A 15,137-nucleotide genomic window follows, 5' to 3' on the forward strand; every position below is an offset into this window, starting at 1 on the left:
ACATATCAGAAGCTTTCTCCGATAAGTTGGCAACAAAAACTGTGTAGTCGGACCAATACTTCTGTCACTTTCATGAATCCTCTGAGCAGGATGGTCTCTTCCTTGGTCCAATATGCTTCTGAACCAAAGGCACCTGTTAGCCCTCTGTTGGGCAAGGGTTAATGTCATACAGCAGGGAGACAGTTGTGGCATCATCCAATACCTTTCTTAATTCGCTTTCAGTTGACTATTGCAGGGGGTGTGGGATGGATCTGTAATCAAGCTGTAGATGTCTCAGCACCCACATCCTCTCAATGCCGGCCTTCCTGTTTTTATCACATACAAGCCCCATGTGACTCGTTGGTTGTTGTATTTCACTGTTACAAATGTCTTTCCCACAGGAGTTATTTTTTCTCCGATATAATTTTTTTTTGGTTGGATATCCGCAGGCTTTGGTTCAGTATCTTTGAAATGCTGTTCAAGCTCATTTACTAGAATGACTGAAATAGTTGAGTCAGCGTCCAATTACATTTTACTTAATTTTCCTCTCATATCTGGTATAAGCATATTGCTTGCCAATTGTTAATTTTCACATTGTAAACCTCATGGCTACTTAATGCTGTGTTACTCTTAGATTTTTCATCGACAGCATACAGATTAGTGCTTTTTTTTAAAACAGCAATTCGACATTTTAATCTTTTTCTCTTTCCCGTGCAGTTCATTAGTTTTTGTCCGCTGACAAACACCATAAGACCATAAGACATAACAGCAGGATTAGGTCATTTGGCCCATCAAGTCTGCTCTGCCATTCAATCATGGCTGATCCTTTTTTCCCCCTCCTCAGCCCCACTCCCTGGCCTTCTCCCTTTAACTTTTGATGCCGTGATCAATCAAGAACCGACCAATCTCTGGCTTAAATATGCCTAATGACCTGGCCTCGACAGCTGCTTGTGGTGACAAATTCCACAATTCACCACCCTCTGGCTGAAGAAATCTCCACATCTCTGTTTTAAATGGATGCTCCTCTACCCTGAGACTGTGCCCTCTTGTCCTAGACTCCCCCACCATGGGGAAAAAATCATTCCACATCTACTCTGTCTAGGCTTTTCAACATTTGGAAGGATTCAATGAGATCTTCCGTCATCCACCTAAATTCTAGCGAGTACAGGCCCAGAGCCATCAAATGTTCCTCATATGATAACTCTTTCTTTCCTAGAATCATCCTTGTGAAGCTCATCTGAACTCTCTATAATGCCAGCACATCTTTTCTTAGCTAAGGAGCCCAAAACTGCTCACAATACTGAAGGTGAGTCCTCACCAGTGCCTTACAAAGCCTCCGCATTACATTCCTGCTCTTGTATTCTAGACCTCTTGAAATGAATGCTAACATTGCATTTGCCTTCCTGACCACTTACTTAACCTTTAGGGTGTTCTGCACAAGAACTCTCAAGTCCTTTTGCATGTCAGATTTTTGGATTTTCTCCCCTTTTAGAAAATAACCTGCACATTTATTTCTTCTACCAATATGCATGACCATGCATTTTCCAATGTTGTATTTCATTTGCTGCTTTTTTGCCCATTCTCCTAATCTGTCTAAGTCCTTCTGCAGCCTTCCTGTTTCCTCAACACTAGCTGTCCCTCCACCAAGCTTCATATCATCTGCAAGCTTGGCAACAAAGCCATATATTCCATCACCTAAAGCATCAATATACAGCTTGAAAAGAAGTGGTCCCAACACCAAACCCTGCAGAACGCCACTAGTCACTAGCAGCCAACCAGAAAGGGATCCTTTTAATTCCCACTTGTAGAACCTGAAGCACTGCCCCCTGCCGCAGTTTCTCAGCCACACATTAATCTGCCAGATCATCCTGTTCCTACCCTCACTAGTGCATGGCACAGGTAGTAATCCAAGCATTACTACCCTGGACTCCTTCTCAGCTTTCTACTTTGCTCTTTAAACTCTCTCTTCTAGACCTCATTGGTACCAATATGTACCAAAACATGTGGATGCTCTCCCTTCCCCTCCAAAATGTCTGTTCCGCTGACTATTGTGTCCCCTATCACTACCACTGCCCTCTTTTCCTTCTTTCCCTTCTGCACCACGGACACATGCTCAGTGCCAGTAACCTGGTTTCCATGACATTCCCCTGAAGGTTATCCCCCACAACAGTATCTGAAACAGTATACATATTATTGAGGGGAATGGCTACAGGGGTGCTCTGCTCTAGCTGCTTATTCACCTTCTCATTCATTCTCCTGATAATCACCCAGCTACCAGCCTCCTGCAGCTTACAGACGACCACTTCCCTGTAACTCTGATCAATGATCTCCTCCGCACAAGCCGTACATACTTGTTGAATCTGTCCTATTTTGTTGTATTTTCTGAAAGTTTCAATTTTGAACCTGCACTGATCTGGGTCAGCTGGTGGTGCAACGAAATCAGCGCCGGAACCGGGAGCAGAGGTTCCCGAGTTCGAAATTAGTCTGGTCTGCCCCCGAGTACGCTTTCCATCCGTGCCGGGTTGAGTGTCGAGAATGAAACTCGACCTCGTAAAACAAAGGGAAAATACTGCGAAAAGTGTCTGTGTGAGGACTGTCACGCCACACAGTCTCTCTCCCTCTCTCTCTCTCTCTCTCTCGCTCCGCGCCTTGTAAAAAAGCCTTGAAAAATCCATCATCACGGACGCATGCACGGACACGCAGACGCGCACGCATGCAGGCACACGCAAAAAAAAAGAACCTGCACTGATCTGTGTATGTGAGCCCCTGCCAAATTTGTTTGCCCAGGCAGGTTTATGTTTATACATTGCAATTTTGTTCATTCCTGACTGTAACTCAATTGTACCTCTGCTGTTTCCATTGATACAGCAATTTCAACTGCTCCTTTAAATGTAAGTTGCACTTCAGTTATGAGCCGTTTTTCAATGCTTTGTTGTAAGATTCCACAAACTAAGTATTCTCTCAGTTCATCATTACTGAGCTGACAATACTCAGACAATGTCTTCAATTTATCCACGTATGCTGAAATGCATTCCCCTTCCTTTTGATTCTGCTTATAAAACTAAAAAAATTTGCAATGAACGATCATTTCGGTTCGAAATATTCTAGCATTACTTTCACAATATCTGCAAAGCTCATTTGGGCTGGTTTGGTTGAAGCAGTCAAACCTTGAAGAAAACTGTAAAATGTCTTTAAATCCGATGCACTCAGCAAAATTGGCATTCACTTCTCATCAGCTATTCCATTTAATTTAAAACACTGCTCAGTCCGTTCAGTATAGGAAAACCAGTTATCTGTGGTGGAATGTGTCAACCTTTCCAATGTAGCCAGCTATTTCTGTTTTTTTTTTAATGATTAGTCACCTTGATATCATCGCCACTATGATATTTTGTAAAAACATAATGCTAATCTAAATAAAAACAAGGGAGAGTTGGAGATAACTCATTTTTATACTTTAAGCAAGGCACACATGTATCACTTATTCACAATTTACATATAAACAGTTTTGTTTGTACAGGTCAGGCTCTTGAACCAGAATGGATAACTTAACTCATCTCAACTCTGAATTGATTCCACAAGCAATGTATTCACATTCAAGGACTCATGATCTCAGTAATATGCATTTACTTACTTTTTCGATTTGCACAATTTGCCTTATTTTGCACACTGGCTGTTTGTCAATCTTTGTGTATAGATTTTCATTAATTCTATTACATTTCTTTATTTTCCATGTAATTGCCTGCAAGGAAATGCATCACAAGGTAATATGTGGTGACATACACATACAGTACTCTGGATATAAATTTCCTTTGAACCTATTTCCCTTACGTCTCCTGGCAGTCATTCATCTAACCACACCCTGCACCAGTGGTGAGACAACCTCACCAAAAGTCTTATCTATGATTTTCTCAGCCTCCCAGATGAAACTGAGAACATGATTATTATATAAGTTCCTTGATTATTATAAATTTTGTCCTACAGAGAATAATCAGGCAAAAATTGACACAAAGCCAAATAAGAATATATTGGAATATAATAATGGGATTCACCCTTTTTTGGTTTTTAAATGAATGCTTATTACACTGTTGAAGCCTATTCAATTTCCATGCTTTGAATGGTGAAATTGGTTGGAAAATGTTTGAAATGGCATTAGAGTTTGTAAGATGGTGCCAGTGAACAACATGACAAAAGACGATGTCCTGCTGACAGTTCACAAAGCTCCTTCTTTTACTTCTTCTTTCATACGAAGGTGGAGTGGAGTGATGATGGAACTAAATGGCGACTGCTTTGCTTGCATCTTGGAAACAGCTCTATTTCCATCTTTAATGTCTTTATTTTTCCCTTTCAGGGTTCTTTTGAAGACCCTGACCTAGAGTTACACGCTGACTATGGCTCTTTGCGGGAATGGGACCCGCTCTCAGGGCTTCAGAACTGGCCGTTGTCGGCACGCCAAGGGCTCAGCCTAAGTATTTGGCTCGGTTTTGGAAGCCTAGGATCTTGGGCTTCTGAAGAAGGGCAGATCGAGGGTCAGTGTCATGACAAGAGACCCATGTGTCGTCGGGGGAGTCGGAATATCTGCAGCTGTGTGCCCAGGGACTCGTGATCTTTGGGTACAGAGCTCGAAAAAAGCAATGTGGCAGACTTTTAACATCGTAAACCATCGAGTTGTTTGTTATGTCTCCCTGCTCACTGTGAAAACGGAGATACCTTATTAGGGAGCGAGACAGAACCTGTGGTATGTCGTATGTCGAATGTAGTCTTTGGGGTAACTGCAAGTCTGCGTCTTTACTGTTGCTTTGCTGCACACATGAGTGCTTGGCGGTGGGTGCCAATGCGTTCTTTTTTGGTAGTGGGGGGAGGGGGGATTGTTGCTTTCTGCCACTTACGTGTGGGAGCGGGGAGCTGGGAGAGGGGACTTTGGGATTCTAACATCTGACTGTCGTTCATTCTTCGGGGCACTCCTCTGTTTTCATGGATGGTTGCGAAGAAAAAGCATTTCAGGATGTATATATTGTATACGTCTCTCTGTCACTAAATTGTACCTTTGAAATAAGATTCTACTACTAAGCTGCATGTAATTGGGACCTAGGATTTGCATTTTGATGATGTGTTTTGGGGCTAATAGAGCACACTAGTGCTTCGTGTCTTCGGGGAAGTTTGATGGGTTTTGGAGCACAGCGTGCAACCTGGAAACCTGGAGACGGTGATCAACTCCATCGCTCCTCTCCGACTGAGGTGCCGAGCAAGGTTGAATTCGACGAGGATGAGAGTGAAGGATGGGTGGGTGTTTGGCACTACCTGCCTGTGTTTGACCAGTCTTTCTCTCCCTCTTTCTGGATGCCGTCTGAGGAAAGTGTAGGAGTCTTGGGATCCACATTGCCTGTATTGACCGGTGAGGCTGTGGACTCGTTTTGAGGGACTTTGAACTTCATGTTGCATGTGTTGTTGGATTCTGGTTACTCGTTATTTTATTGTTTTTGAGTGGTTTGGTCAGGTTGATCATGCCGACTGGGTTGCTTTGGTGTAGGATGGTCCTGTGGTCTGCATTGACTAGTAGCACGGTGCTGAACTCAACTAAACTGAATACTACTGGTTTGATTTTGGTATTCTATGTGTTGTTCACTTGCTTTTTGCCATTTGTGCTATTTGTTCTCTTTTCATGTGTAGGGTGTTTGATATTTTCTTGCACAGGTTTCATGGTGTTCCTTCATTTTACGGCTGCCTGTGGGAGGACAAATCTCAGAGTTGTATTCTGTATACATACTTTGATAGCAAATGTACTTTGAATCTTTGAATCCCTGAGTTGTTATTGGCCAGAAATAAATGCAAAAAATATAACCAACCTCTTTCCCAATAGGACTGCAACCAATCTAGTGCGGCAGTCAACGCTTTGCTTTCCACTAATTGCCAAAGCTCGCATTCCGTAAGTGCACAACCCTCATGGCAGTCAAACCACACTATGGCTGCAAAGGTGGAATGATAAGCTCCAGGGAAAAGAGATGGTCCCAAGGTGTGAGATATATCACAGTAGGTTCATCCTCTCTCCCCCTGACTCTCACTGCAACTTAACAAGTTTCTCTTGTGTCCTTTCCAGTTCTGACGAAAAGTCTTCACCCTGATACCCTAACTCTGGTTCTCTTCCCTCAGATGTGGCCTGGACTGCTGAGTATTTCCTGTGTTTTCTATATTATTTCAGATTTCCAACAGTTTTTATTTTATTTTCACTGGCTGGGGAAGTGTTTGTCAGAAATTAAAATCCCAAAGCAAGAAGCAAAGCTATCAAAAGTTATTTGACTTCCATGGATATGTCAAGGTAAGGTCTACGTGAATGTATTAAAATGTTATTTCACATTTTCATTTCCTGAGCCAACCTGACAGATGGACAAACACATATACACACACTGTAATCACACATACTGTTACTCCACCTTCATCCTCCCCCTTAGCCCATTCTGTCCCCTACCAATCTTTATCCTTCTAGTTCTCCATCCTCTGGCCGGCTGGTGGTGTAGTGGCATCAGCAATGGATTTTGGGGCAGAAGGTCCCGAGTTCGAATCCAGCCGGCTCCCGTGCACGCTTTCCATTAAGTGTAAAAAAGAAATTGCCTGCTACAGAAACATGAACAGCAAAAAGTTGATGGCCTATGCTCTCTCATGAGTTTAAAGGCAACTTCTCTTCTCTTCTTCTCTCCACCCTCACAAGGAAGCCAAGCCTCCCAATGTAAGATAGTGACTCAATGTTCATCTTCCCCTTTCATGCTAAGAAGACAAGGAATAGAAGAGAGGCCAAGAGGGAGAAGCCATCACCAGCATAGAGCCTCCCTGTATTGGCAGAGATTATTCTGTGATTGACTGCCAGAGGAGCTACCCACCCCAAACCATCTCCACTTCAAGTGTGACCTTCAGCTCTCCTGATATGCCACTGATGTTTCATTGTGAATGCCACATTGTCATATCCCCTTTTTGGACCAGGAGCATACAACTTCATTACTATATCTACTGGTGAATCATGTAGATCTGTTTGACCACCATTTAAATTACCTTCTGTGTTGTCTTTGCAAGGTAGAGGGAGAGGCAATGTCCCCCCCCCCAGAAGAGAAAGAGGGAAAGTTTTTTTTAGATTAGATTATGAAGACACGCGGTCCTCTTTTATTGTTATTTAGTAATGCATGCATTAAGAAATGATACAATATTTCCTCCAGTGTGATATCACAAAACACAGGACAAAACAAGACTGAAAAAACTAACAAAATCACGTAATTATAACATATAGTTACAACAGTGCAACAATGCCATAACTTGATGAAGAACAGTCCATGAGCACAGTAAAAAGTTCAAAGTCTCTCAAACGTCCCACATCTCACGCAGACGGGAGAAGGAAGAAAAACTCTCCCTGCCATGCCCGATGACAGTCCAACTCTGAGTCATCCGAAAACTTCGAGCCTCCGATCAGCTCTCCGACACCGAGTACCAAGCACCATCTCTACCCGAGTGATTCGACCTCAATCTCGGTCACCAACAGCTGGCAAAGCCGGGGATTTTGAGGCCTTCCCCCGGAAGATTCTCGATTGCCCAGTAACAGCAGCAGCAAACAGGCATTTCAGAAATTTCTCCAGATGTTTCTCTGTGCTTTCACGTCTGTCTCCATCAAATCAGAATTGTCCACGGCCCCTATTTAACGGATACGGTATCATTTTTCACCGGAGGGCTGCGCACGCGCGGCACGCTGCTTCTCTCTCCTCCCACCGAAGCTGGGTAAATAACAGAAGTGGGAAGGACACTGGGATGAGAAGCTGGAGGGGAGGCCAGAGGTTTAAGGTGAAGAGAATCCAGAAAGGTATACTGGAGGGAGAGAAGTGTGTGGGAGGCTGGTTTCATGATAATGAACAACATGGTGCAATGAGAATCTCAATAACAACAGAGCTAAGAGCTAAACAACAGAGCTAGATATTGTGAGTAGAGAGTAATGTATGCACTCAGAAAAGCATGAACATTCACTGAGAGGAGGAACCTAACACAGTAGCCACTAAGTGTATTTTGTCTTCTGTTTATGATATACATAAACAATCTTGATGAAAATATGGATGGCCTCATGAGTAAGTTTGCGGATGACTCAAAAACTGATGTAGTTGTGGATCATGAGGAGGGCTGTCAATGCAGATGAAGCATGGTATAGATCAATTGGAGTCCTGGGTGGAGAAATGGCAGATGGGGTTTAATCCTGATAAGTGTGAGTTGCTGGGAAATACACAGTAAATTGTAGGATTCTTAGGAACGTTGATGTACAGAGATATGTTGGGGGTACAAGTGCATATCTCCCTGAAAGCAGCCACACAAGTGTTATTGAGTAAAGCGTACGGTGCGCTTGCCTTCATCAGTTAGGATATTGAGTAAAAAGGTTGGATAGTCCTGGTGCAGCTGTACAAAACCTTCGTCCAGCCACATTTGGAGCACATCTGGCCACCATGTTATTTGAAGAGTAGAAAAGAGATTTGCAAGGATTTTGCCTGGATTGGAGTGTATTTGCTATGTATTAAGGTTGGACAAATACAATTATTTTCATTGAACCATTGAAGGCAGAGAGAACAGCCTGATAGAAGTATATAAAATTATAAGAGGGATAGATAGATTAGGTACTTAGAGTCTTTTTCCCAGGATGGAAAAGGGAAATATTTTTAAATGCATGGAAAGTTTAAAGGAGATTTGTAAGGCCAGATTTTTTGCCATGATTTTTCCAAGATTTACCAGGATACCAAGGTGAAGAGAATTAAGAAGTGATAGTTTCTGAAACACATGGCCAGGGGAGGAGGTAGAAACAGGTATGATAGCAACACTTAAAAGGGATTTAGACAGGCATATGAATAGGTAGGAGTGAAGGATATAGGCCATTACAGGCAGATGGGATTAGATTGGTGTTATGGTCAATGGAGACATTATATGCTCTAGGGATTGCTCCTGTGTTGTTGTTTCCATGTTCTGTGTTCTACACTCTCTGTAAGCATTTGTCAATAAAATATACAACCTTTCCTGGTGATTACAAAGTTAACATCCAGCACCAAAAATTAGCTCACAGACCACCTCCAGAAGAGAGTACAGCTGGAGATTAGGATAGCCTGAATTCTCAATTGACATACAATGAAGAGGCAAAGAGGAGAGATAGAAACATTTCTGGCACATCAGCAGAATATCATTCACCAACATCACTTAATAGGGGAACAAATGACTCTGCAGTTGAGAATGAGAAGATCGTATGTCACAGGATGAATTGGTGAATGAGTGCGCACTAGGCAAGATAAAAATAAGCTGCAGACAGCAGTAATTGCTGCAGAAAAGTCAAGACAGACCGCAGTGGTCTGCAGTACAGGTGCAAAATGAAAACAGAAGACATTGTACGTTATCTGCTTGGACTGGCTACATGGCTGGAGGTTCTGGAGGCAATTCGGAAGGTGCAGAATAGATATATCCTAAAGACGAACAAGTATTCTAAAGGGTGAATGAAGCAACCGAGGGTGACAAGGGAAGTCAAAGACAGCACAAAAGTAAAAGAGAGGGTATACAATATAGCCAAAATTAGTAGCAAGTTAGAAAATTGGGAAGCATTTAAAACCATAAGGAGAGAAAAGATGAAATATGAAAGTAGTCTAGCCAAAATATCAAAGAGGATGCTGTAAGTATTTTTCACATATAGTGTATAAAGAGTAAAAGAGAGGCAAGCGGGGATATCGGACATTTTGAAAAATAACACAAGAGAGGAAGTAATGGGGGACAAAGAAATGGTAGACAAACTTAATAAGTATTTTGCGTGAGTGTTCATTGTGAAAAATACTAGCAATATGCTAGAAATTTGAAAGTGTGAGAGGGCAGGAGTGAGGTTAGTTGCTACTGTAGGGTAACGTAATTGGGGGAATTGTACATAATTCACAACTACTGATATTGAGTTGGGATTTCACTGTAAGAGGCTGGCCTGGTGTGATGACGTTGTTATGTAAAGATACTTAGTGTACTTTTGTGTTTACGTTTTGGAGTTCAATAAAATGTGTTATGGGTTTCATTAAAACTAAAATGCCTCACTTCGTTTCATTTGCGAACACCTACACTATTAATAAGGAGAAGGTACTTGGGAAGCTGAAAGGCCCAAAGGTAGATGAGTCATCTGGACCAGATGAACTTCACCTCAGGGTTCTGAAGGAGGTAGCTGAAGAGACTGTGGAGGCAGTAGTAAGGATCTTTCAAGAATCACTAGATTCTAGAATGGTCTGGAGGTTTGGAAAATTGCAAATGTCATTCCACTCTTTAAGAAGGGAGGGAGGTAGAAGAAAGGAAATTATAGGCCAGTTAGCCTGACTTCATTAGTTGGGAAGATGCTGGAGTCCATTACTAAGGCTTGGAGGCACATGATAAGGTAGGCCAAAGTCAGCATGATTTGCTTATGGGGAAATGTTGCCCTATAAGTCTGTTGGAATTCTTCAAGGAAATAATACGCAGATGGAAAAAGGAGAGTCAACGAATGTTGTTTACTATCTTTGTAACATCTGTAAAATTAGCCACAAAGCCATCAATTCTAATCTCTAAATGCTTGCCATATAAAATAAAACGTCCCAATGCAGGGTCTTGGCCCGAAACGTCGACTGTACTTCTCCCTATAGATGCTGCCTGACCTGCTGCGTTTCACCTTGCATTTTGTATGTGTTGGTTGAATGCTGTTTACTAGGAGCTTCAGAGTGTCTTTGATAAGGTGCTGCACATGAGGCTGCGTACAGGAAAGATACCAACATGGATAGAAGATTGGCTGATTGGCAGGCAGTAAGGAGTCAGAAAAAAAGTGGATCAATTCTGTTTGACCACCGGTGGCAAGTGTGATCTGCGAGGGTTAGTATTAGGACCGCTTCTTTTCATTTTATATTTCAAGGATTTGGATAATGGAATTGATGGCTTTGCGGCCAATTTTGCAGATGTTACAAAGATAGGTAGAGGGGTAGGTAGTGCTGAGGAAGCAGGGGTGCTATAGAAGGACTGAAACAGATTGGGATAAAAAAAAAAGTGGCAGATGGAGTAAAATGTAGGGAAGTGTATGGTAGAAGGAATAAAGGCATTGACTATTTTCTAAGTGGGGAGAAAATTCAAAAATCTGAGGTGCAAAGGGACTTGGGAGTCCTTGTACAGGATTCTCTGAAAGTGCACTTGCAGGTTGAGAGCGTGGTGAGGAAAGCAAATGCAATGCTAGCATTCATTTCCAGAGGACTAGGATATAAAAGTAAAGATGTGATATCAGACCTCACTAGGAGTATTGCAAGCCACCTTGGGCCTCTTATCTAAGAAAAGATGTGCCAGCATTAGAAAGTGTCCAAAGGAGGTTCGCAAGAATGATTCTGGGAATAAAAAGTTTAACGTACTGTACAGTGGCTCTGGCCTGTACTCACTGGAGTTTGGAAGAATGATGTGCGATCTCATTGAATATTGAAATGCCTAGACAGAGTAGATGTGGAGATGATGTTTCCTATAGTGGAGAACTCAGCCCTTGCAAATTTGGGCACACTCTGAGGATATTGGAAAGCTTTAGGACAGCCAGCAAGAAAATTAAGACTGCTAGTCAGGGCCCAGATACCAGCAGAGTGGCCGTCTAAACAGCAAAGCCAGAGACAAAGGAACACAATGTGATGCACAAACTTCAGGAGTTGCTCCTTTGAGCTCTAATTTATGCCGCTAAGGAAGAAGATGAGTATGATGCAAACAGTGCAACGATTAACAGCCACTAATATCGTAATGGGTCCCATTTCCCCTGGAAATCATTTGTGGAGACAACCTTTCAGGTTAGACTGACTGTTACGTGATTTGTTCCAGAAAATTGCTGATTGATCCAACGACTAGTCTAAGTTCCCAAGAAACAAAACTTTGAGAAAACAAATTGATATTAATGAACCCTATTATTTAAGTTAATATCCACAATCAGCATCCTTTATAGTTAAGAGATTTACTGATGTGTATTTAGGACAAACGTTGTCCAAAACAATTAATTGTTTTAATCTGACAAACACTATGAGTGACCTACACTTCCTGATTAATATACCTGGCAGTGATTTGATTTACCATGCCACAAATAAACACTCCACTAGACTGAAAATACACTCTGTACTGCAGCAGGCAAAGAGTAACCCTATAAATTTGCCACAGGGTCAATGCGGCTGATTTCATTCTTCCCTCGCAGGACATCTGATGATGTCTGACAGGGCACTGCCACTTCATTACTGCTTCACATTGCAAGAGATGGCCTAAAGGGCAGACAACTGTCCTGCAGTAAGCTGGAGGCTTGGCTACAGCTGTCAGCAGGATGCTGTGAAAACACGGTGAGATAATGATGGAAGGACAGACAGTATTAGTAGCTGTTTACTCATTTAACCATTGCTAGCAGCATGATCATCTTTATGTAGCTCTTAGAATCTCACTATAAACATTTTAGTGGTGTTCTTTTGCTGTTCTAAGTTTATGATCATCACTAGTCCAATACTGTAGGCAAGGTAGAATTCTATAGTTACTTCTCTTAATGCTATCTTACAAACCCTGCAGCTGTAGTTACAATGTGTTGTGTCAGATCGCTAGTGTGTGGGTCACTGCTTAATGACGGTAATACAAGGTAAAGTAAAAAATGCCCTGAGAAAATATGCATATATATGTGGTGAGATCTGAAATAAATGTTTCGATATTCCCAAATGCAGTTAATTAGGCCAGAGGATAATCTGGGCAGCCACTTATTTGGGACAACTCTTAAAAGAACAAAAACTAATTGAGAGAATAGATAGGATTGCTTTCTTCTATTTGAGACACTATGCCACTTAATTGGGACCGAAGACTACTGACGAGGTTTCTGACCAGCGTCAGTCGCGTGCACTTGTGTGGCCATGAGATATTAGAGTGAGCAGTTTTTAAATAGCTTCACAGGCATGTGTTTGTGTTCAAAAGCAATGATTTTTGTCACTGATAGAGGTTAAGAAATTAACAGTAAGATAGATCAGAATGATTTTGCTCACTGAGGTATCAAGCTTGGAGATGCCAGAAATGGCCAGGAATGGAAGTGAAAAAATTTCAGTACTTCAACAAGTTAGAAACTTCAAAGAATTTGAAGGTGTCGACAATCATCTTAAATGTTACAATGAAAGAGCAGATTTGGAGGATGCAATCATCAAAAACATTGTACAAATGCAGTCCACTATTATCGGCACTAGTGTCTGTGCAAATTAGAAGAAACATTGAAACATAGAAAACCTACAGCTCAATACAGGCCACTCGGCCCACAAAGATGTGCTGAACATGTCCTTACTTTAGAAATTACCTCGGGTTACCCATAGCCCTCTATTTTTATGAGCTCCATGAACCTGTCCAAGAGTCTCTTAGAAGACCCTGTTGTATCAGCCTCCACCATCGTTGCTGGCAGCCAATTCCACGTACTCACCACTCTCTGCATAAAAAATTTACCCCCGACATCTCCTCTGTACCTACTTCCAAACATCTTAAAACTGTAACCCCTCGTGCTAGCCTTTTCAGCCCTGGGAAAAAGCCTCCGACTATCCGCACGATCAATGCCTCTCATCATCTTATACACTTCTATCAGGTCACCTCTCATCCTCCATCGCTCCAGTGAAAAAAGGCCGAGTTCACTCAACCTATTCTCATAAGGCATGCTCCCCAATCCAGGCAACATCCTTGTAAATCTCCTCTGCACCCTTTCTATGGTTTCCACATCCTTCCTGTAGTGAGGTGACCAGAATTGAGCACAGTACTCCAAGTGGTTTCTGACCAGGGTCCTATATAGCTGTAACATTACGTCTCTGCTCCTTAACTCAATCCCACGGTTGATGAAGGCCAATGCACCGTATGCCTTCTTAACCACAGAGTCAACCTGCGTAGCAGCTTTGAGTGTCCTATGGACTCAGACCTCAAGATCCCTCTGATCCTCCACATTGCCAAGAGTCTTACCATTAATACTATATTCTGTCATCATATTTGACATACTAAAATGAACCACCTCACACTTATCTGGGTTGAACTCCATCTGCCACTTCTCAGCCGAGTTTTGCATCCTATCAATGTCCCACTGTAACCTCTGACAGCTCTCCACACCATCCCCAACACACCCAACCTTTGTGTCACCAGCAAATTTACTAACCCATCCCTCCACTTCCTCATCCAGGTCATCTATAAAAATCATGAAGAGAAGGGGTCCCAGAACAGATCCCTGAGGCACACCACTGGTGACTGACTTCTGTGCAGAATATGACCCGTCTACAACCACTCTTTGCCTTCTGTGGGCAAGCCAGTTCTGGATCCATAAAGCAATGTCCCCCTGGATCCCATGCCTCATTATTTTCTCAATAAGCCTTGCATAGAGAACCTTGGTAAATGCCTTGCTGAAATCCATATACACTACATCTACTGCTCTACCTTCATCAATGTGTTTAGTCACATCCTCAAAAAATTCAATCAGGCTCGTAAGGCATGACCTGCCTTTGACAAAGTCATGCTGACTATTCCTATTCATATTATGTATCTCCAAATGTTCATAAATCCTGCCTCTCAGGATCTCCATCAACTTACCAACCACTAAGTAAGACTCACTGGTCTATAATTTCCTGGGTTATCTCTACTCCTTTTCTTGAATAATGGAACAACATCCGCAACCCTCTGATCCTCTCCAACCTCTCCCGTCCCCATTGAGGATGCAAAGATCATCGCCAAAGGCTCAGCAATCTCCAACCTCGCCTCCCACGGTATTCTGGAGTACATCTCGTCAGGTCCTGGCGACTTATCCAACTTGATGCTTTCCAAAAGCTGCAGCACATCCTCTTTCTTAATATCTACATTTTCAAGCTTTTCAGTCCACTGTAAGTCATCCCTACAATTGCTAAGATCCTTTTCTTTAGTGAATACTGAAGCAAAGTACTCATTAAGTACCTCTGCTACCTCCTTCGGTTCCATACACACTTTTCCACTGTCACACTTGATTGGTCCTATTCTTTCACGTCTAATCCTCTGCTCTTCACATATTTGTAGAATGCGTTGGGGTTTTCCCTAATCCTATCCTCTTTTCCTAAGCTCCTCTTTTCTTCTTGACTAGATTTACAACAGCCTTTGTATGCCATGGTTCCTGTACCCTACCATCCTTT

The sequence above is a fragment of the Mobula hypostoma genome, chromosome 1 (genome assembly GCF_963921235.1).
Source record: "Mobula hypostoma chromosome 1, sMobHyp1.1, whole genome shotgun sequence".
In the NCBI taxonomy this organism is placed as follows: Eukaryota; Metazoa; Chordata; class Chondrichthyes; order Myliobatiformes; family Myliobatidae; genus Mobula; species Mobula hypostoma.